Source organism: Mobula birostris, chromosome 3, assembly GCF_030028105.1.
Source record: "Mobula birostris isolate sMobBir1 chromosome 3, sMobBir1.hap1, whole genome shotgun sequence".
Taxonomy (NCBI): Eukaryota; Metazoa; Chordata; class Chondrichthyes; order Myliobatiformes; family Myliobatidae; genus Mobula; species Mobula birostris.
The window spans coordinates 193,025,345-193,049,798 of record NC_092372.1 but is presented as its reverse complement, the minus strand read 5'-3'; the positions used below and the strand labels follow the sequence as shown (position 1 = coordinate 193,049,798).

The 24,454-nt window shown below is 41.6% G+C and overlaps 1 protein-coding gene across 1 annotated transcript in view; it reads right to left on the bottom strand.

Moving 5' to 3' along the window:
* jcada (junctional cadherin 5 associated a) overlaps nucleotides 1-23,511 on the bottom strand; it is a 198,197-nt gene extending 174,686 nt beyond the window's left edge. Inside the window, exon 1 of the mRNA XM_072253917.1 lies at nucleotides 23,396-23,511. The gene's annotated coding sequence lies outside the window, so the exon portion shown is untranslated. The remainder of the gene's footprint in view (nucleotides 1-23,395) is intronic.
* Between the last annotated feature and the right edge of the window lie 943 nt (nucleotides 23,512-24,454).

The window sequence follows — 24,454 nt, the reverse complement described above, 5'->3', positions numbered from 1 at the left end:
TACTTTCCTTTAGACCAGAAGGGGAAACAAAGTGGGCACAGACATTTGTCTGCATTAAAGGCTTCCCCCAACACTCCAGTCATTGTTAGACTGAAAGCAAGAACACAAGAAAATAGGAAAAGAATTAGGCCACTTGCCCTCTCCTGCTATCCCCCTATTCAATATGATCATGTCTGTTCTATAATAGCCTCAACTCCTCTCTTGTTCCAGATCCTGATAACTCTCAGGTAGTACTATTCCTCTTTGGAAAGTTCCTGCCAGGAGAGCATGGCTGGACTCCTGTAAGGTCTCCATTGTCCTCTTACCCAAAGAAAAGAACATATCTTCCCTGACCAACATCCTTCACTAATCTGCCAATGTATTTGCACCTCCTGGAAGACTCTCCCACCTACTGCTTCCATTCATTAAACAGCAACTCTCTGCAGTAGCCAGAAGAGTGCTACTTACAGTACTGTACCTCTGTTTGAAAGAACTGACTATGAGATCACAGCTGCTAGACTAAATGGTGGCAACTGCAGATCCTGACACAGATCAAAACAACAGCCCCTGCTGAAGCTGACGTAGCACAGTTTTGCATGGGGACAGGCAGCGATGCTAAACCGTGACCTCACAACTGAAGAATTTGTTTGTTACATAACATTCACATAGAAGGGTAAAATACCCTACAACATTGATTTAATCCTATTTTAAGGTTGTAAAGCAAATACAACCCAGGACTTTTAAGGCTATTGGGGAAAAATACTGCATGTAGTAATTGTGTGACAAATACAGTGGGTAAATATAAATACTGAACAGAATTCGAGGTCCAAACTGACTTTTGTTAAAGTCATTTATAAATGTTCATTTTAACCCTTTTACTGCTGAAGTTATCAGTATAAAACAGCATAGTTGGAATATTTTAAGATGATAAGATTTTATATACTTTCAAACTGCTGATATCACGGATCGTCTACATTCTGGCCTGAATGCCTTTGACGGGTAACTCCAGCCACCCATTGTAAAAGGCTTCGTGTCACTCCATAATTCCCTGGACTCTGGTTTTGGCTCAGCTCTTGCATGAATTACTTCCAGCTCTAGTAGAAAGGGTGTGAATGTCTGTGAGAGAGGGCAGATGGTATTTTCTAGAATGGTTCCAAGTATCATCTATTAGGCTGACCTAGAGAGGCCAGGATAGTTGTTACCGGAACAAAACTCTTTGAAAAGAGATCTGAAAAATAATGAGATTTATAGACAATAGACAATAGGTGCAGGAGTAGGTCATTTGGCCCTTCGAGCCAGCACCGCCATTCACTGTGATCATGGCTGATCATCCACTATCAGTATCCAGTTCCTGCCTTATCCCCATAACCTTTGATTCCACTATCTTTAAGAGCTCTATCCATCTCTTTCTTGAAAACATCCAGAGACTTGGCCTCCACTGCCTTCTGGGGCAGAGCATTCCACATATCCATCACTCTCTGGGTGAAAAAGTTTTTCCTCGACTCCGTTCTAAATGGCCTACCCCTTATTCTTAAACTGTGGCCTCTGGTTCTGGACTCACCCATCAGTGGGAACATGCTTCCTGCCTCCAGCGTGTCCAATCCCTTAATAATCTTATATGTTTCAATCAGATCCCCTCTCATCCTTCTAAATTCCAGTGTATACAAGCCCAGTCGCTCCAATCTTTCAACATATGATAGTCCCACCATCCCGGGAATTAATCTTGTGAACCTACTCTGCACTCCCTCAATAGCAAGAATATCCTTCCTCAAATTTGGAGACCAAAACTGCACACAATACTCCAGGTGTGGTCTCACCAGGGCCCTGTACAGCTGCAGAAGGACCTCTTTGCTCCTATACTCAAATCCCCTTGTTATGAAGGCCAGCATGCCATTAGCTTTCTTCACTGCCTGCTGTGCCTGCATGCTTGCTTTCAGTGACTGATGTACAAGAATACCTAGATCTCGTACTTCCCCTTTTCCTAACTTGACTCCATTTAGATAATAATCTGCCTTCCCGTTCTTACCACCAAGGTGGATAACCTCACATTTATCCACATTAAACTGCATCTGCCATGTATCCGCCCACTCACCCAGCCTGTCCAAGTCACCCTGAATTCTCATAACATCCTCCTCACATTTCACACTGCCACCCAACTTTGTGTCATCTGCAAATTTGCTATTGTAAACGGCTGCGGTCCCAGCACTGAACCCTGCGGTACCCCACTGGTCACCACCTGCCATTCTGAAAGGGACCGTTAATCGCTACTCTTTGTTTCCTGTCAGCCAGCTAATTTTCAATCCATGTCAGTACTCTGCCCCCAATACCATGTGCCCTAATTTTGCCCACTAATCTCCTATGTGGGACTTTATCAAAGGCTTTCTGAAAGTCCAGGTACACTACATCCACTGGCTCTCCCTTGTCCATTTTCATAGTTACATCCTCAAAAAATTCCAAAAGATTAGTCATGCACGATCTCCCCTTCGTAAATCTATGCTGATTCGGACGTATCCTGTTACTGCCATCCAAATGTGTTGTAATTTCATCTTTTATAATTGACTCCAGCATCTTTCCCACCACTGACGTCAGACTAACCGGTCTATAATTTCCAGTTTTCTCTCCCCCTCCTTTCTTGAAAAGTGGGACAACATTAGCCACCCTCCAATCCACAGGAACTGATCCTGAATCTATAGAACATTGGAAAATGATTACCAATGCGTCCACAATTTCTAGAGCCACCTCCTTAAGTACCCTGGGATGCAGACCATCAGGTCCAGGGGACTTATCAGCCTTCAGACCCAACAGCCCATCCAAGACCATTTCCTGCCTAATATAAATTTCCTTCAGTTCATCCATTACCCTAGGTCCTTTGGCCACTATTATATCTGGCAGATTGTTTGTGTCTTCCCTAGTGAAGACAGATCCAAAGTACCTGTTCAACTCGTCTGCCATTTCCTTGTTCCCCATAATAAATTCACCCGTTTCTGTCTTCAAGGGCACAATTTTGGTCTTAACTATTTTTTTCCTTTTCACATACCTAAAGAAGCTTTTACTATCCTCCTTTATATTCTTGGCTAGTTTATCTTCGTACCTCGTTTTTTCTCCGCGTATTACCTTTTTAGTTATCTTCTGTTGCTCTTTAAAAGTTTTCCAATCCTCCGGCTTCCCACTCGTCTTTGCTATGTTATACTTCTTCGCTTTTATTTTTATACTGTCCTTTACTTCCCTTGTCAGCCACGGCCTCCCCTCACTCCCCTTAGGATCTTTCTTCCTCTTTGGAATGAACTGATCCTGCACCTTCTGCATTATTCCCAGAAATACCTGCCATTGTTGTTCCACTGTCATCCCTGCTAGGGTATTATTCCTTTGAACTTTGGCCAGCTCCTCTCTCATAACTCCATAGTTCCCTTTGTTCAACTGTAATACTGACACTTCTGATTTTCCCTTCTCCCTCTCAATTTGTAGATTAAAACTTATCAAATTATGGTCACTACCTCCTAATGGCTCCTTTACCTCGAGATCCCTGATCAAATCTGGTTCATTGCACAACACTAAATCTAGAATTGCCTTCTCTCTGGTAGGCTCCAGTACAAGCTGTCCTAAGAATCCATCTCGGAGGCACTCCACAAACTCCCTTTCTTGGGGTCCCAGTACCAGCCTAATTCTTCCAGTCTCTCTGCAATGTTGAAATCCCCCATAACAACTGTAGCATTACCTTTGCTACATGCCAATTTTAACTCTTGATTCAACTTACACCCTACATCCAGACTACTGTTTGGGGGCCTGTAGATAACTCCCATTAGGATCTTTCTACCCTTAGAATTTCTCAGTTCTATCCATACTGACTCTACGTCTCCTGATTCTATGTTCCCCCTCGCAAGCAACTGAATATCATTCCTCACCAACAGAGCCACCCCACCCCCTCTGCCCTTCAGTCTGTCCTTTCGATATGACGTATACCCTTGAATATTCATTTTCCAGGCCCTGTCCACTTGAAGCCATGTCTCTGTTATTCCCACAACATCATACTTGCCAATTTCCAGCTGTGCGCTTAGAAATGGTGGAAGTTGTTTTGTTATCATAAAACCCAAGGACCAAGAGAAGCAGACGTAAAGGAAAAGGCACAGGTGAGATGTAAATGAAAGCTTTTTAACTCACAGTGTGATTGTGATCTGGAAACATGGCCTATGAGGGAATAGAGTCAGGTTTTTTAAAGGAAATTGGACAGGTAGTTGGGGGGAAATAATCTGCAGACCTAAGGGGGAAAAATGAAGAAGGGAACAGATTAATTTGCTCAACAAAGAGCTGAACTGGACTATTCTGACCCAGCTAACTTTGTCAAAGTTCGCCTCTACTTAGATTTCACATCAAAATCAACAATATGGTCGAGCCAGAAACATACCTGAAGGGTAGCAAGCTCATAATCTGGAGGGCTTCTCACAGTGCCTTTGTCCTAAACCTAGCTAAACAATATCCTTTCTGAACCATTCCCCACGCTACATATTCAGAGTTGACAGAAAACTGCTGTTTCATGTAAGATCTTATAAGTCATTCTGTTGTGCAGGCAAGGTCCTTGACACTGTTTCAGAACCCCATCAATCCTGTTCTTTGACACTTATTACAGAGTTATTTTAAAGAATTGGTTGGTGCTCATTTGGTGCAAGTTTATTCTACTTGCTAATTATTCTGCAAGAAAAAAAGTATTTTTAATCTCTTATCTGGCTTGAACTTCACTAACTTTGGACTCAGTTTCTTGTGATTATGCTCTTACGGTCTGATTTAATAGTCAGCGTTAGTATGTCTGAATTTTTCAAATTGAGGTAGATAAAGGCCTACCTAACAATCTGGATTAAGACTCATTAATGATTTATACAGCAGTTGACAAAATTTTATTAGATAAAAATCAACAAATCATCCTGAAATGTCCCTTCTTTCAATTACTAATGTATCTCCAAGTCAAACAAATTACTTTTTTAATTAGCTATACTTGATAAATGAATAGTTCGTAGTTAGGGCTGAGGCAGACAGAAAGGTCCGGACACACTTTAATAATCGGGAAGCTACTTCTGATGATAAATGGATTTTTGCCAATGTTTTCTTTGCTGAAAAAATAGTTACAAATTCAAGAGCATGAATATTCTTGAATCAACAAATTCATGCAAAAGTGGTTTGTTTCAGTCCTTGCAAAACTGCTATCCAATCGTAACACACCTATAACAACAAAGGCACACAAACAGTAAATATTGGGATCAATTTGCTGATCTCTCAATTTCTATTCTCTTTACAGACATTGCCTGACAGGTGCTTTTTGTTAATATTTATTTTGTTTTTGATAGCTGCAGCCTTTGTTTCCTGTGCACCTATGATCCTTTAAAACTTCTCAATCACATAATTAGCAATCTAAATAAATCAAAATTTGATCAGTGAATAACAATAGTTGAATACCAGCAAAGTGAAGAAGTCCTACTTCAGAGGCTGATTGGGCCCAGGGTCATAGGGTGATAATGCAGAACAGGCGACTGCCGCCTTGAGTTCACACGTGGTTCTTGTCTGGGAAGGACCACAGTTTGACTAGAAGCTGTTGAACTATTAGCTGAATCATGCTGGTTAACAATCTGGATTAAGACTCATTAATGATTTATACAGCAGTTGACAAAATTTTATTAGATAAAAATCAACAAATCATCCTGAAATGTCCCTTCTTTCAATTACTAATGTATCTCCAAGTCAAACAAATTACTTTTTTAATTAGCATGAAACTGGTTTGCAGTTGGGAAGAGAACTGTCTATTGCTCAGCAAGTTGATTCGGTTTGTCACCAAAGACTCTGGAATATTTTGACAGATATAGCGTGGGCAGCATTCTGACTGGTTGCATCACTGCCTGATACAGAGGCTCAGGATCAAAAGGGGTTGCAGAGAGTTGCAGATATAGCCAGTTCCATCCCTTCCCACCATCAAGGACAACCTCAAGAGGTGGAGCCTCAGGAAGGCAGTATTCATCATAAAGACCCTCACCAGCTGAACATACTCTTAATGAGGAGACACAGGAGCCTGAAGACCCATGCTCAACAATTTAGCAACAGTTTCTTCCTTTTCTGCTGTTGGATGTCTGAACGGTCCATGAATCCATAAACTCTACTTTGCAGTTCTTCTTTTGCACTATGTATTTGTTTATTTATTTGTTTGTTTACTTATTTTTGTAACCTACAGTAATTTTTCTGTGTCTTGCAGTGTACTGCTGCCAGGAAACAGCAAATATGCCACTGATAATAAACCTGATTTTGATTCTGATTCCTAGGAGATTTGATTAATGCAGTATGTTGGTATGGAAACCTGGGCACAATGTCACCTCCCCTAGAGTGATGCTGTGCCCATTGTGTTCAGTGCATTCTCAATATTCGCAGGAACTTCTAAAAATAGCAGCTTGGCTTAACCTACTGTGCAAACTTTGTTAGAACATGCAGACGCTTAGAATGGATGAGTTAGACCATCTCTTCTATCCATTCACATTCTGCTGATGAGGAATAAAGCTTTAAAGATCTGAGGCAGAGTTGGGGAATCATTGGAGACTTGCAGGAAAGGGGAATCTTTACCATTGCCTTAAAAGTCAGGAGATTAACAGTTAGTAAACTAGTAAAAGCAATTAACTTTGCCCCTGAATGAATTCTTAAGTATATTTGTGTACCATGTGACTTTTTTATAAAGATTAATGGTCAAATTCAGCAATACTATTCTATTGTAAGAGAGTGCTTGGTTCAATTTGAAGCACTCTCGTTCGGCCAGAAGTTTGTGAGTTCAAACCCCGTTCTATGATTTTGGTGTAAACTCAGCTGATAATTCAGTGAAGTAACAAAATGTTCTTGCATTTCACAATATCTTAGTATCCCCATACACTGTACATTGAAGCCAATGAAGACAAGCTTTTTAAAACGATTAAAAAACAAGAGTGTGCCTTAAGTACTCAGCAGGCCAGTAGTATATGTGAAGAGAGAAATCATGCTAATGTTTCAGTTTATGACCCTTCGAGTGAGTAATTTATATAATTTTATATATATATATATATATATGTTTATGTCTGTCTTGTGAATGTCTGTCTTGCAGCTTAATGTGAAAAAGACTAAGGAGCTGGTGGTAGACCTGAGGAGAGCTAAGTTACCGGTGACCCTTGTTTCCATTCAAGGGGTCAGTGTGGACATGGTGGAGGATTACAAATACCTGGGGATATGAATTGACAATAAACTGGACTGGTCAAAGAACACTGACGCTACCTACAAGAGGGGTCAGAGCCGTCTCTATTTCCTGAGGAGACTGAGGTCCTTTAACATCTGCCGGACGATACTGAGGATGTTCTACGAGTCTGTGGTGGCCAGTGCGATCATGTTTGCTGTTGTGTGCTGGGGCAGCAGGCTGAGGGTAGCAGACACCAACAGAATCAGCAAACTCATTTGTAAGGCCAGTGATGTTGTGGGGATGGAACTGGACTCTCTGACGGTGGTGTCTGAAAAGAGGATGCTGTCCAAGTTGCATGCCATCTTGGACAACGTCTCCCATCCACAACATAATGTACTGGTTGGGCACAGGAGTACATTCAGACAGAGACTCATTCCACTGAGATGCAACACTGAGCGATATAGGAAGTCATACCTGCCTGTGGCCATCAAACTTTACAACTCCTCCCTTGGAGGGTCAGACACCCTGATCCAATAGGCTGCTCCTGGACTTATTTCCTGGCATAATTTACATATAACTATTTATGGTTTTATTACTATTTAATTATTTATGGTGCAACTATAACGAAAACCAATTTCCCTCGGGATCAATAAAGTATGACTATGACTATGACTATTATGTATTTGATGCTGCATGTCTGGGATGTTGCTGCGAGTAGGGTTTTCATTGCACCTGTGCACATGACAATAAACTCAACCTTAATGTTGGTCCAGTTATCTTGATCTCCATACTCGAGGAGACTTGCCCCAGAGTCAGTGCACCATGGTCTCACTAGAATGATTCAAGGAAGGAATGGTTCAAGCGAGACTAGCCTACACTCACTTGAAGACTCATTGAGCTGAAATGTCTGTTTCTTCACAAATACCACAGGCCCTGCTCAATTTCCACAATTTCGGCTTTGTAATTTAAGCCCCCAGCATCTGCAGTTTTTGATTTTTTTATATAATTACAGAGTTTAACAGAATGAAAAGTAATTTTAAAATATTGAATATGCTAAGACTATTTCCTCAAAATGGAGAATTTAGGATAAGGGGCATTGGAACCAAGTAAGTGTCCACTTAGGAGAGGAATGAGAAGAGGATGAGAGGTGGAGACGGTCAGCAGTTTTAAATTCCTTGGTGTTATCATTTCAGAGGATCTGTCCCAACACAGAAGTACCATTACAACGAAAGCATAGCAGTGTCTATACTTTCTTAGAAGCTTACGAAGATTTGGCATGACAGCTAAAACTTTGACAGACTCTATAGATTTATGGTGGAGAGTATACTGACTGGTTGCATCACGGCCTAGTGTGGAAACACCAATGTCCTTGAACAGAAAAGCCTACAAAAAGTGCTGGATATGGCCAAGTTCATCACAGGTAAAGCCATCCCTACTATTGAGCACACCTACGTGAAATGCTGCAGGAAAGCAACATCCATCATCTGGGATCCCCACTACCCAAGACATGCTCCCTTCTTGCTGCTGCCATCAGGAAGAAAGTATAAGACCTTCAGCACTCACACCACCAGGTTCAGGAACAGTTTTTACCCCCTCAAATATCAGATGCTTGATCCAAAGGGGATAACTTCACTCAGCTTCACTTGCCCCATCATTGAAATGTTCACACAAACTATGGATTCATTTTCAAGGACTCCTCATGTCAGGCTTGTATATGGTGACATATATGTACTTGATTATAACTTTACTTTGAACTTTGAAATGTCCTTAAGGATTATAGATCTTTGAAAACCACCTTCGCAAGAGCTTGGTTGTGGCAGGGATCTTGTGATGATGTCACTACACCATTCATAAATACAGCAGATTCTGGTTAATTGGGCCATCGGTTAAGTGGGACAGCCACTTATTTGGGACAACACTTAAAGAATGAAAACTAACCGAGAAAATAAACAGGATTCCCTTCATTTATTTGGGACACCATCCACTTACTTGATGCAGGAGACTGTTGTCAAACAGCTTCTAATATCATCAGACGTGCACTTGTGTGGACATGAGCCATTACACTGTGCTTAAGGAAAACAGTTTTAAATAGCATCAATTGTTGTGTGTTCGTGTTCAAAAAATAGTTATCTTTGTCTCTGATGGTTGGCGAGAGATAAGCAGTAAGACAATTCAGAACTGCTTTGCTCACTGGGGTTTCAAGCATTGAGGCTTGAAGATGCCAGAATTGGCTGAGAGTGAAAATGAAACAATTTTGCTTCTTCAACAAGTTATGGACTACGAAGAATTTGAAAGTGTTGAAAATCAAAATAAGTTGCAGAAACTTGTGAGGTTAGTCAGCTCTATCATGGGTACCACCCTCTATAGTATCCAGGACATCTTCAAGGAGCGGTGCCTTAGGAAGGCAACGTCCATCATTAAGGATCCCCACCACCCAGGACATGTCCTCTTCTCACTGTTACAGTCAAGAAAGACGTACAGAAGCCTGAAGGCAGACACTCAGCAATCCAGGAACAACTTCTTCCCCTCAGCCATCCGATTCCTAAATGGATGTTGAACCCATGAACACTCCCTCACTACCTATTTCTGTTATTTTGCGCTACTTATTTTAACTTCATTTATTAAACATATGTATATACTTAATGTAACTGAGTTTTCTTCTGTATATTTATTTACCATGTATTGCATTGTACTGCTGCATAACGTTAACAAATTTCACAACATATGCCGACAATATTAAATCTGATTCTGATCATCTTGAATGTTACAATGAAAATGAAGATTTGGAGGCAGTCATTAGGTATCTGTGTTGATTTTCTTCATTTACCGTCAATTTAAATAATGCACTAGTGTACATTGGATGAATTCCTCCATTAGTAATTATTAGGAAATAATAGACAGTTTTATAGTTCCATATTTCATTTCATTTAAATACATAATTTGAAACTCAGTTAAATGGTAGTTTTCTGTTCGGGTATAGTTCGTGCAGTGGGAATGGCTCCAGGGGCTGTATTTTGTTCTGGATGTGAGAGGTGGGAGTTCTGGAAGGCTTCCAGCCTCCTGGATAACCACACCTGCACCAGGTGAATGAGCTGCAGCTCCTCACGGAACGTATTAAGGAACTGGAGCTGCAGATCGATGACCTTTGACTCATATGGAAGAATAAGGAGGTGATAGATAGGAGCTACAGGGAGGTAGTCCCCCCTAGGTTGCAGGAAGCACGTAATTGGATGACTGTCAGGAGACGGAAGGGAAAAGGGCAGCCAGTGCAGAGAACCCTTGTGGCTATTCACCTCACCAATAAGTAAACTGCTTTGGATACTTTTGAGGGGGACGAACTACCGGAGGGACTAGCAGCGACGGGGTCTCTGGATTGAATTTGACGCTGTTTCTCAGAAGAAAAGAGAGGTGAAGAAGACTGCAGTAGTGATAGGGGCTTCCATAGTTGGAGGAATAGAGACAAGATTCTTTGGAAGCAATAGAGACACCCTGATGGTATGTTGCCTCCTGGTTGCCAGGGTCAGGGATGTCTTGGATCAAACATGGTATTCTAAAAGGGGAGGGTGAGCAGCCAGAAGTCTTGGTACATATTGGTACCAATGGCATACAGTAATTAGGAAAGTTGAGGAGTTCCCAAAGAGAGATTTTAGGAAACTAGGTAGAAAGACCTCCAGAGTAGTAATCTCTGGATTGCTGACTGTGCCACACACCATTGAGGGTAAGAATCAGATGATCTGGCAGGTGAATGTGTGGCTGAGGAACTAGTGCAAGGGGCAGGGGTTCAGATTTCTGGATCATTGGGCTGTCTTCTGGGGAAAGTATGAACTGTACAAAAGGGACGGGTTACACCTGAACCTGAGGGGGGCCACTACCCTTGCAGGCAGGTTTGCTACAGCTTTTCGGGAGGGTTTAAACTAATTTCTCAGGGGAGTGGGAACTCATGTGATAGGGCTGATAATGGGGTAGTTGGTTTACAAACAGAGGCACAGTGTTGTGAGACTGCTAGCAAGGAGAGGCAGATGATAAGGCAAAATTGCTGTCAATGGGATGAGTTTCAGTGTCAAAGGGGAACAAAATCAAAAAGGGTGATGAATACAGGACTGAAGGTGTTGTAATATGGAATAATGCAAATGAACTTATAATACAATTATAGATTGGCATTTTGTGGGCATCACTGAATCATGGCTGAAAGAAGATTATAGCTGGGAGCTTAATGTCCAAGGATACATATTGTATCATAAGGACAGGCAGGTGGGCAGAGGGATTAGGAAGCTCTGCTGGTAAACAATTAAATGAAATCATGAGAACTGGGTGACATAGGATTAGAACGTGTAGAATCATTTTGGATAGAGCTGTGTAATAAGATGCTGACTGGAGTTATATGATCAACCATGGTTTTCGGTCGGGCGCCGGGCACTCGAAGAGATTTGGCGGGGGGCGGGCGCCTGGCGCTCGGCTGGGGGCCGTGGTCGAGTGGTTGACAACTTGGGCCAGCTCCCCCACCGGACTTAGTCTGGTGAGGAGGGTGTGAGGGCACCCAGCAGGACTGGAAAAAACAAGACCTGACAAAGGGCGGATGAGCTCCTTGTGAGCCAACGGCCATCTTCCGTGGAAGAGATTAAAGCCTCATCACGTATCTACAAATCGTATGCTATGCACCTAGTTAGAAGAGACATGATGAACTTGGGCGCTGCACCGTGTGTCTGGACCTGCCCAAGGCCTCCGCGTAAGGAAGGGCCGAGCACGAAGAAGCGGCCGTGGCTGGAGGCCGACACGGCCTCGGGCTCGAGTTCGGGGGAGGCGGTGGCGGGCGGTGCCAAGGCAACCAGCGAAAACAAACTGGAGGAGAGGCTGTACTTGGGTGGTGCTGTCACAAGATCGAAGAAGATGGAGGTGCATAGCTACCAACCTCGGATTTGGGACAGCACCCACTGACTGACTGACTGACTGGAGTTATATACAGACCTCCAAACAATAATAAAGATGTGGTCTACAAATTACAATGCGAGATAGAAAATGTATGTCAAAAGAGTAATTATTACAATAGTCATGGAGAATTTCAATATACAGGTAGACTGGGAAAACTAGGTTGTTGTTGAGTCCCAAGAAGGAGAATTTGTATAATGCCTATGAGATGGCTTTTTACAGTATCTTCTGTTTGAGCCCACTAGGGGATCAGCTATACAGTACTGGATTGGATGTTGTGCAATGAACTGGAATTGATTCGAGAGCTTAAGGTAATGGAACCTTTATTGGCGGGTGATCATAATATGATATAATTCACCCTGCAATTAGAGAAGGCCACATAACAACAAATTTTATAATGTATGCCAGTGATATTAAACCTGGTTTTGATTAAGTCAGATGTATCAGTATTACAGTGGAGTAAAGAGAGGGGTGAGGGTAGATATTCATTGGAAGGGAACACCAGCGGGGATGATAGTGTATACACAATGGCTGGAGTTTCTGGGAGGAATTTGGAAGGTACAGGATAGACCTATCCCAATGAAGAAGTATTCTAAAGGCAGGATAATACAACTGTGGTTGACAAGGGGAGAAGTCAAAGCCAACATGAAAGCCAAAGGGAGGGCATATAATAGAACAAAAATTAATGGACATTTACAGATTGGGAAGCTTTTAAAAACCAACAGAAAACAGCTAAAAAGTTGTAACGAAGGAAAAGGATGGAATACAAAGGTAAGTTGGCCAATAATACTAAAGAGGATACAAATGTTTCTTCAGATACATAAAGTGTAAATGAGAGGTGAGGGTAGCTATTGGACCACTGAAAATGATGCTGGAGAGGTAGTAATGGGGGACAAGGAAATGGTGGACAAACTGAATAATAATTATGTTAGAGTCTTCACTGTGGAAGACTCTAACAGTATACCAGAAGTTTAAAAGTGTCAGGGGTTAGAAGTAAGTGAAGTTGGCATTACCAGGTGCTTGGGAAACAGAAAGGTCTAAAGGCAGATAAGTCACCTGGACAAGATAGCCTACACACCAGCATTCTGAAAGAAGAGGCTGAAGAGATTGTGGAGGCATTAGCAATGATCTTTCAAGAATCAGTAGACTTTGGCATGGTTCTGAAAGACTGGATAATGGCAAATGTCACTCCATTCTTCAGGAACGGAGACAGCCAGAAAAAGGAAATTCTAGGCCAGTTAGTCTGACCTCAGAGGTTGGGAAGATATTGGAATCGATTGCTAAGGATGTGATTTTGGGATACTTGAGGGCACATGACAAAATAGGCTGAAGTCAGCATGGTTTCCTTAAGGGAAAATCTTGCCTAATAAATCTGTTAGGTTTCTTTGAAAAAATAACAAGCAGGATAGACAAAGGGGAATCAGTGAATGTTGTTTACTTGGATATTCAGAAGGCCGTTGACAAGGTGCCATACGTGAGGCTGCTTAATAAGTTAAGAGCCCATGGTATTACAGAAAAGATACTAGTGTTGATAGAACATTGGCTGATTGGCAGGAGGCAGAGTCTGAATAAACGGTACCATTTCTGTTTGGCACAGGTGACTAGTAGTGTTCCACAGGAGTCTGTGTTGGAACGGATCCTTTTTACGTTATGTGTCAATGATTTGGATGATGGAGTTGATGCTTTGTGACCAAGTTTGAGGATGATGTGAAGATAGGTGGAGGGACAGGTAGTGTTGAGGAAGCAGAGAAGCTACAGAAGGACTTAGACAGATTAGGAGAATTGGCAAAGAAATGGCAGATGGAATACAGTGTTGGGGGTGTGTGCTCATGCACTTTGGTAGAAGAAATAGAAGTGTAGACTGTTTTCTAAATGGAGAGAAAATTTTAAAATCTGAGGTGCAAACAGACTTGGAAGTCCTCATGCAAGATTCCCTAAAGGTTAATTTGCAGGTTGAGTCAGTGGTGAGGAAGGCAAATGCAATGTTAGCATTCATTTCAAGAGGACTATAATATAAAAGCAAGGATGTAATGTTGAGGCTTTATAAAGCACTGGTGAGGCTTCCCTTGGAGTATTATAAGCAATTTTAGGCCCCTATCTAAGAAAGAATGTGCTGACATTGGAGAGGGTTCAAAGGAGGTTCATGAAATTTATTGAAAAGCTTATCATATGAGGAGCATTTGATGTCTCTGAAACTGCATTCGCTGGAACTCAGAAGAATGAGGAGGGATCTCATTGAAACCTATCGAATATTGAAAGGCCTCGATAGTGTGCATGTGGAGAGGATGTTTCCCATGGTGGGGGTGTCGTAGAACAAAGGACACAGCCTCCGAATAAAGGGACATCCATTTAGAACAGAGATGAGGAGGAATTGCTTTCACTCTTTAGAGAGTGATGAATTCATTGTTACACGGCAGTTGTGGAGGCAAGTCATTATGTATATTTAAGGTAGAGGTTGATAGGTTCTTAATTAGTCAGAACATGGAGGGATACGGGGAGAAGGCAGGTGACTGGCGCTGAAAGGGAAATGGATCAGCCATGATGAAATAGCAGAGCAGGCTAGATGGGCCAAATGGCCTAATTCTTCTCCTATATCTCATGGTTTTATGGTCTTTTTTAAAATATCTTTTTAACTATTTCCATGAAACAGCTAATTGGCCAGCCGCTTAATTGGGCCAAAATATACTGGTGCCAATGTGGTCTAGTTAACTGGAATCCACTGTATACCATTTTTCTGTTAAATACAAAAGTAGGAAGCATTTGCCAGAAATAATTTTAGCAAAAGCCTTCCATGTTGTATATTCTCTAGTGATAGAATCAGAATTCTGCTGTATTTTCCTTATCAGTAAGGAATTCTGCCTAACATTACTATATGACGAAAAATTGTTTCCACTTGCCGATAACATTGAATGCAACTTATCACTATAAAAGCAAAAAAGGAAGTTCAAGAAATATTTTCACACAAAAGATGATTCAATAATTTACTGTAGTTATCAAGGTGGAATTGAGGACAATTTAAGAGAGGGGGTAAATACGTAAGAGGTAAAAAAAAGTTAAGATGGCGCAATTTTAAGAGGCTATTGTTTGCATGCAGCCCCAATAGGAATCGTCAAATATTCCCAATTAGGACTACTACTGCTGAAACTCACAGTCACAGCTATGGGTACTTCAGAAAACAGCATCATTTTAAGAATCAGTACTAATCAAGAAGGTTCAAAACCTGGGCCTCTGCAACTGGATCTTCGACTTCCTCACTGGGAGACCACAGTCTGCGCGGATTGGAAGTAACGTCTCCTCCTTGCTGACAGTCCACACTGGCACACCTCAAGGATTCATGCTTAGCACACTGCTCTACTCTCTCTATATCCACGATCGTGTGGGGTGGCACAAATACCACCTATAAATTTGCCGACAACACAACTACTGTTGGCAAAATTTCAGATGGTGATGAAGAGGTGTACAGGAGCAAGGTAGATCAGCTGGTTGAGTGATGTTTCAGGAACAACCTTGCACTCAATGTCAGCATCACCAAGGAATTGATAGTGAACTTCAGAAAGGGGAAGTTGAGGGAACACTCACCAGTCCTCGTCAATGGATCAGAAGTGGAAAGGGTGAGCAGTTTCAAGTTCCTGGGTGTCAACATCTCTGAGGATCTATCCTAGGCCCAACATGTTGATGTAATTACAAAGAAACTTTTTCATAGGAGTTTGAGGAGAATTGGTATGTCACTAATGACACTAGCAAATTTCTACACAGCATTCTAATTGGTTGCATCACCATCTGGTATGGAGAGGTCACTGCACAGGATCTGAAAAAGCTGCAGTAAATTGTAAACTCTGCCAGTTCCATTACAGCCTCTAGCTTCCCCAGCATCAAGGACACATTTAAAAGGCGATGCCTTAAAAAGTTGGCATCCTTCATTAATGACCCCCATCACCCAGCCGTGCCATCTTCTTATTGCTACCATCAAGGAGGAGATACAGGAGCCTGAAGACACACATTCAACATTTCAGGGACAGTTTCTTCCCCTCTGTCATCAGAATTCTGAATGGACAATGAACCCATGAACACTACCTCAGCACTTTTTCCTTTTGTTCTGTACTATTAATTTAATTTAATTTAATTTTTTACATATGCCTCTTACTGTAATTTATAGATTTCACAGCATATTGTATGCCGGTGATATTCAGCCTGACTCTGATTCAGATACATAGAAGGAAAAATATAGAGGAAGAGCAGATAGCTTTTGCAGTAAAACTAATACGGACACCATTCAGCCAATAAAATGCCATTTTAATTTTCGTACAGTAGAAGAGTTCACCAATAAGTTTCTAATCAGAATCAGGTTTATTATCGTGAATTTTCTTAACTTATCAGCAGCAGTTCAATGCAATACATAATATATAAGAGAGAAAAAAATAATAATAAATAAATCAATCAATTAAATCAGTATACGTATATTGAATAGATTTTAAAAAGTGCAAAAAACAGAAATACTAGATATTTAAAAAAGTGAGGTAGTGTCCAAGGGTTCAATGTCGATTTAGGAATTGGATGGCAGAGGGGAAGAAGCTGTTCCTGAATCACTGAGTGTGTGCCTTCAGTCTTCTGTACCTCCTACCTGATGGTAACAATGGGAAAAGGCCATTCCCTAGGTGCTGGAGGTCCTTAAAAATGGACGCTGCCTTTCTGAGACGCCGCTCCCTGAAGATGTCCTGGGTATTTGTAGGCTAGTACCCAATATGGAGCTGACTAGATTTACAACCCTCTACAGCTTCTTTCAGTCCTGTGCAGTAGCCCCCCGCACCCCCACCCCCCATTCCAGACAGTGATGCAGCCTGTCAGAATGCTCTCCACAGCACACCTATAGAAGTGTTTGAGTGTATTTGTTGACATGCCAAATCTCTTCAAACTCCTTAAAAAGTATAGCCACTGTCTTGCCTTCTTTATAACTACATCGATATGTTGGGACCAGGTTAGATCCTCAGAAATCTTGACACCTAGGAACTTGAAACTGCTCACTCTCTCCACTTCTGATCCCTCTATGAGGATTGGTATGTGTTCCTTCGTCTAACCCTTCCTGAAGTCCACAATCAGCTCTTTCGTCTTACTGACGTTGAGTGCCAGGTTGTTGCTGTGGCACCACTCCACTAGTTGGCATATCTCATTCCTGTACGACGTCTCGTCACCAGCTGAGATTCTGCCAACAATGGTTGTATCATCAGCAAATTTATAGATGGTATTTGAGCTATGCCTAGCCACACAGTCATGTGTATAGAGAGAGTAGAGCAGTGGGCTAAGCACACACCCCTGAGGTGCGCCAGTGTTGATTGTCAGCGAGGAGGTTATGGTATCACCAATCCACACAGACTGTGTTCTTCCAAGTCAAGGATCCAGTTGCAGAGGGAGGTACAGAGGCCCAGGTTCTGCAACTTCTCAATCGGGATTGTGGGAATGATGGTATTAAATGCTGATCTATAGTCTACACAAATAACTATACATAAAATTATTATTTGTAGTAGCCAGTCTATTCAATTCCATAACGGGTAAGAATGCAACTTTAGGCTTTGATTTAATTATACTTTTGTTTGGATTTGTACTGACAGATTTTGAAAGGAACATCTTTCTACATTTCACATAGACTGCTAGAGAAAGTGCTATTTAACTTTTAAGGATAAAATGATTCTGTGATAAGTCACCAGAGGGTGACGTTATTTAGAACCTATTCTGTTCCTCGTTCCTTAAGGTTATCATGGCCTGTAGTGGTGGTGGGGGGGTGGTTTGATCCTAGTGTGGATAAACTCCCACTACATATTAAGTGCTCCCAACAGTGTACATCTGAAAAAGCCTCTGACAACCGAGTCCAGCTCCTGGCCTTCACGTGTGGCTTAGCTACTAAGCCCGGTGGACCTGTTTCTACTGACAGTCACTTTGGGCAGATGGGGTTCGCCATCCATGGTTGGCAGCTCACCTGGGAGAAGGAAAACTCTGAATTCAAACCAAAGCTGCCTTACAGCTATAACTACTCATGAGGAAGGCTTCAGGAGTAAATCCCGAGTAAAAATCCAGAGGTAGATCCCTGAAGCAGTCTTACGTTACTCACTGGCAACTCCTGTGACAAACTGTGTCGGTCTGTGCAGTTCTTTTGGATTCATCAGCTGAGTGAGGAGGGGGAGACTGCTGCATGGGCAACAGCTTACTCTCCATGTCGAGCTGCCCTGGCTTGTGTACTGGCTTGCTTATTGGCTTCAATTGACAGAAGTCATTATTCTATTCCTTCATACAGGTTGTACCTGCATAGACAGGGGTTTGTTTCTGATGAGGCAGCAGAAGGTATTCTAGGAAAATGCGGTCCTTTTCATCTTTAAAGGAAGATCGGTGAAGCTGATTCTTTAAATGGCATAAAACTACATATTACAAACTAGAAGAATTTGCCATCTTGTATATAAAACATAAAATGAATGTACTGGGAATTGGGCGGGGGGATGCTAATGTAATATGGGGAGAATAAATGAGGATAGATGAGTGCCTAATGGTCAGTGACACCACAGACTCAATGGGCTGAAGAGCTTGCTTCCATCCTGTCAACTCCATATATTAGTGACTATCAGCAAGACAAATGTTATGTTGGGTTTTATTGCAAGGACTTTGAAGTGCAGAAAGCTTTGTTGCAGATGTACAGAGAGCCCGATCTGAAGTACAGTATGGAGTTCTGAGTGGATGCTATGAGGAATATATCTCCTTTCAGCTGATACAGTGAAGATTCACCTGTTTAATTTCTCAGATGAAATATTCCACGGAAAAAAGACTGAGAGGGATGGGCATGATTTCTCTGTGAGTTAAAAGAAGATAAGATAATTTCACTGATACATGTGTTGCCAGTGGTGTTGCTGCATGCAGATACAATTACAAAGCTTAAAAGAAAATAATTGAATGGGTGCTTGGACAGGAAAGGTGTTGAGAAATATGACCACAATGCAAGCAAGTGGGATTAGATTCAATAAGTTTCACAGTTGGCATGGAAGAGGAGGTCCAAAAGGGCCAATTTCTGTGCTATAAGATTCCATGATTCTAAGATTGTGAGGCAATTTAAAGAGAAACACACTGAGAAACAGCTTTGCCCGCTTGGGGTTGTGGTATTGAAACAGGAAACACTTTCCGCTGTGCTCCAAGGTGTGCGGTGATAGTGACAGGCATCAACAACTGTGTAGTAGAGGTGGAGATGAGATTGAGTGTGAGATCTGTCGATGGGGATTGAAATGCTGGGTGCCACGGGAGCCCTGTCCTACAAGGTGAGTATGAATCTTCAGTCTTGATTAAGGGGTCAACTGCTCATTTCCTTCCATAGGTGCTGCCCATCTTGCTAAATTCCTCCAGTATTTTCTGTGTGTGTTACACCTAATCTGGTGCATTGTTGTGAAGACCTCATTATCCCAGGAGCACTGGAGGAGCAGGTTGGGGGTTAGGTTGTGCTAATCTCTTCCTCAATGATCCAAATGAGGCAGATGTTCCAATGTAGGCGAGACTCATGCGGAGGAATGCTGAGTCAACTTTCTAGAGTGACTCAAAAAGCTAATGTGATTCATTTTGAACTAATTTTTTTTTGCAAATACATAGCACTAGATCAACAGCTTTCAACAATCTGATTTACAGTTTGCCATCTGAGATTAGAGGATGGTTTATTTCTGACTGAGTTCAAGGCAAATTTTCTCCCTGCTTTGCTGCAGTTCTTTGTATTAGATGGTTATGAATGCTCAGTTGTTGAGCTCAGAGCCAGGAGAAGAGCTGGAAAAAGTTGTGCTTTTTTAATGCCTTGCAACAGACAACTGAAAGATGATCTTGTGGAAGTTTTTTTTTAAAAAAATCACATCTGTAGAATACTTTTCTGGATCGCAGGATGCTGCAAATTGCTTTGCAGCCAATGAAACATTTTTGGAAGTGTAATCTCCTGAACTAGGGTTTCCTCATGGAAAGTTCGGAGTGCAGTCGTGGAGCAGTCATTGTTAATGTGCTCAAAATCATGGAAACATTGACAAAGGGAGAATAAATATAAGGGAAGCATATGCGTGGTTGTAAACAGCTCTGAACAAAGAGAACAATGAAAATTCAGTGGCTGCAGCAACCAAAGAATGGAGACTCCTGCAAAATCTGCCACATAATACAAAGCTCCAGATGGTTCAACGTACGCTAGAAGCACAAATTACTTTGAATTTCACAGAGATTGTCAAACATCACAGGCATTAATAAAAAATAATTGTATCTGTGGCCCATGTGACCAATCATAGTAATCATTCTTTAGTAAAGCAGCAGCAAATTTGCACAAACAAATTGCTGCAAACATCAAATACGGTAAGGAAACGGTAATATTCTCTTGGTAATGTTCCATGAAGAAACGATTGATCTGGGATACCAGAGAATAATTTACCTGCTCTTCTTTGAAATAATGTATCTTTCATTGTACATCAATTTGGTGAGCTGGGGTTCTAATGTAAATAGCTCATTGAAAATATGGTGGGACTGATTATGTAGCAGACTCTGTCACCAACACGAGTCATGCAAGTCCTGTTTCAGCAGACAATTCTGGGGTGCTTCTAACATTTTGTCTAAATTTACAATTTTTAAAGACTCCATCTGAGTGTTAACATTATCTACTGGACTAAGAGGAGTGAAACCCATTCTCTAGGCTGACAGAGGAAGGTTCTGTTTCTGTTAAAGTTATTTAAACTATGAATGAGGATAAAACGAGATAAAAGCTAACTTGCATAGATCATTGCCAGGGATGATTACAATCCATCCCTAAAATTAACAGTGAATCATGGACAGTGTGGCTGATAGTGAGGACAGAAGTTCCATGATGAGCTTGTGTCCACCTATCAAAGCAAATTGGAAACTATTGTAAACTACAACCCAGTTAGAGGAGGGACATGAAAGACTCAATTCAAATACAAACATACATAGTTTGGGCAACGAGGAGTCTGTCTCAGTGAGTCTGTCTTTCTTGGTTTATTTCTCAAATTAGTATCTGAAATCCAGCTTAAACCATTCACTGAAGCTCATCCAAATCCCTCCAAGGGCAATATATCCATTATGTCCTTACACCATTAAGGAAGTCTTGGTACATAGTATTACAAAATACCTACTCATTTTCTGGAATTTAAAAAAAAATGTTTAGAAGCAGGATAAACTTGTGCATGCTGTTCACACAAAGTGTAAAACAGGATGCTTCGGCTGGTCAGCATTTGAAAAAGCCTTCATGGTTGTCAGCACCTGAAATCTTTGTGCTTCTTGTGTTTTGTACCAATAGAGAGATCAGAGCATTTTTATTCCTGGAACTGATCTGTCCCTGGTGTGTAGTCAAATAAATGACATCACTCTGGATTACTGTGGGCCACATGTTCCACATGTTACTTGTGACATTTCTGGGTCAGTTGAGAGCGAGTCTATTCATGGGCTGAAGATTACCCTCTCCATTCATGACGTTAAATCAGAACTGTCAAAGGGACCCCCACCTGAAACATGAACTAATCCCTTTCTCTCTCTACACAAGTCAATACGCCTGATGTGGTAGTTTCTGGTTTTAAAGTTAAGGCATTCCATTGGCATAATCAGGGAGCTAATGACATGAGAGAAACAACATATTATGATAATTAAAATGCATCGCAGGTTGAGTCCCTGCCAATATTTTTAGCCTACATCATTCAATAATATCCTTTGATTCTAATGTTCATGATGAGTTATTATTAATATTTTAGCAATAATCAATGGGTGTCTAAAACTAGAGGGCACAGATTTAAGGTGAAAGGAAAATGGTTTAAAGGAACAGAAAATAAGATATTGGAGAAACACAGGTCAGACAGTGAACAGAAGTGCATGGTTGGTGTTCCAGGTTAAGGTCCTTCACCTGGACTGAGGGTTTGGAGTCAAAGGATTATAGAGTCATACAGCATAGAAGTAGGCCCTGCTCCATGCTCACTTAGATACCCCATCTATTTAAAGGGGATCCATCCATCCATAAAACAAAGATCTGATGGATAAGATTTTCCTCTAAAGGGCAGTTTGTATCTGGAAAGAGCTGCCAGAAGAATTGGTGGAGGAGCAGGAACAATGTTAAAGAGGCATCAGGACAGGTACTTGAATGAGGAAGGCGCAGAAGGGTATGGAATTCATTCAGGCAATTGGGATTAGTAACTTTGCCATGGACGATCCCAAGTTCGCCTGCAAAAGGAGGCGGGTTGGACATGGGGCTTGCAACCCCCATCCTGCAAAAACCCGGCACTGCAGAAGTGCCAACAGAAGCTCCAAAGACCTCATCCCTTGGAGAGGAGGGATCCTTAAAGATGGGCCACTTCTGGGGATAACTTGAAAGACTGACCCAGGAGAGAGGGCTCTGGAGAGCTGTTGACAGTGGCTTAAGCCCAGTAGTGGTGATGGGTTTATCAAAAACTGGGATTAATATAATGGACAACGTTGATGCATTGTGCTGAAAGGCCTGTCTCTGCTGAATTATGTGAGATAAATGAGCTTATTACCGTACTGCTGGAAAGGGTAAGACATTTGAAGAATAGACAAAAGTTTTGGAACCGTGACTGATTGTGGTTCCCTTATTTAGAGTCATGGAATTTTTTAACCCCTGTATTCCACCCTCTCTCCCCCACACTGCCCCAACATATTGCCATCTCTCACTGAGATCAACTACCTAAGAAGATCAGATCTGTGGCTTTCCTATACTGTATGGCCGAGAACCTCACCAGAGGACACCCAGACCCAGCCAGCCACTGGGGGAGCCAAGATAATTATCTCAAAATGTTCAATGAATTGGGGAAAAAGAGAAATAAAGGAACAGTAATTCTGGATGTTGAAGCATCATCTTTAGCCATGTCCATCTTATTCTCTGGGAATGAACATGTTGGAAGCAGTAAATACAGACTACATTCACAGACTCACAAGTTACAGACACAACAACATTAAGAAATTGGTACCATGGAGCCTCTTCACTGCAATTAGCACCAGAGATTGTCACACAGACAAAGGCAGCCGACTCTTTCATCACTGTATTAGAAAATCATGAGTGTATCTAGCACTGCTCCAACCACAGCATGACATGCCTGACGAGGTGATTATTTCGAGTTCAAGCACAGTAGGGCTCTAAATCTGTTTACCAGTTCTGGCTACTTAAAGGCCAGCCCTTCCAGAGATACGTCAATAACCCTAGACATCTGAGAGCTTCCCTCCTATTTAAATCTTCAGCGTACTGTTACCTACTTAGCAATTAGCGTACGTGAGTGCAATTAAGAGCACCAAATATAAGCAAAGCCTTACCTCACAAGAAACTAGGAGCTATGATTGCTTCCTTCCACAGATGGGGCTGCAGCAGCTGGAGCAAGTTCTCCAGCCGTTATCTGTTGTGCATCATACAAATCCCAAGCCTGCATTTGACAGAAACTGATACTCTGAGCTGTGGAATGACTGAACACTGCAGCCTTTAAGCACTAGGGAAAGATTTGGGGGGGGTGGGGGAGGTCCAAGTATTAGGGAAGAGGACTGAAGGGTGAGTTAAAGTTGTCGTAGTGATGTGATTCTTTTGAGCTTGTTGGAAAGAACAGTTAAAAACCTCAATGTAAGCAGTCCCTTGCTCACAATTCGACTTTGAGAGTCTGCCCTCCTTCGTCCAATTATGTCAAAGCCAACATTCTAAGTAATGGTGGAAAATTCCAGAGCACTAAGATAACATACTCCTGTGTTCTCAAGTAAATCAAAGGCATGTGTGGAATTTAAGGCTAGATTCAGCACAAGAAAAGATGCCCATCTGCAATGTAGCATATGTACAGTGTAACTGACTAACCTGCAGAGCATGCGTTTAGATCGATATAATGGATGGAGCTGGTGCTGGATACAAACATTCTCAATGCATTATTGTGCAATACACATCAATTACCCATTCTTAACTAACTTCCCTGTAAGTGGAATCACAGTTTACTTTTCAAAGCCAGCACCAACACTAGCTTGGAGAAAGAGCAACTCAGAATTAGGATATTGCAGATTTTTTTTTAAAAAACAACAAAAGAGTAATTCAGTCTTTATATGATGTTTTTATGATCCTCTGTCTTTTCATCTCATTTACAATCTGTCTGAAGTCGCCTACAGCAAAGTATCATTTGATTTTCCTTTTTACTGTAAGAGATGGGCAGCTTACTGTTTTTGTACTGAGTGCATCCAGAACAGTTTGAACTTATTAGCACTCCAGACAAACTGCACATGGTAAACCATTGCAGGCGAGATCATCACCTGCGGCTGTTTTTGCAAGATGTGCTGAGTATTTAAAGAGCCAGCAATAAAATAACACAGAGATTTTAAAAGATATAACATATGCACATCAAA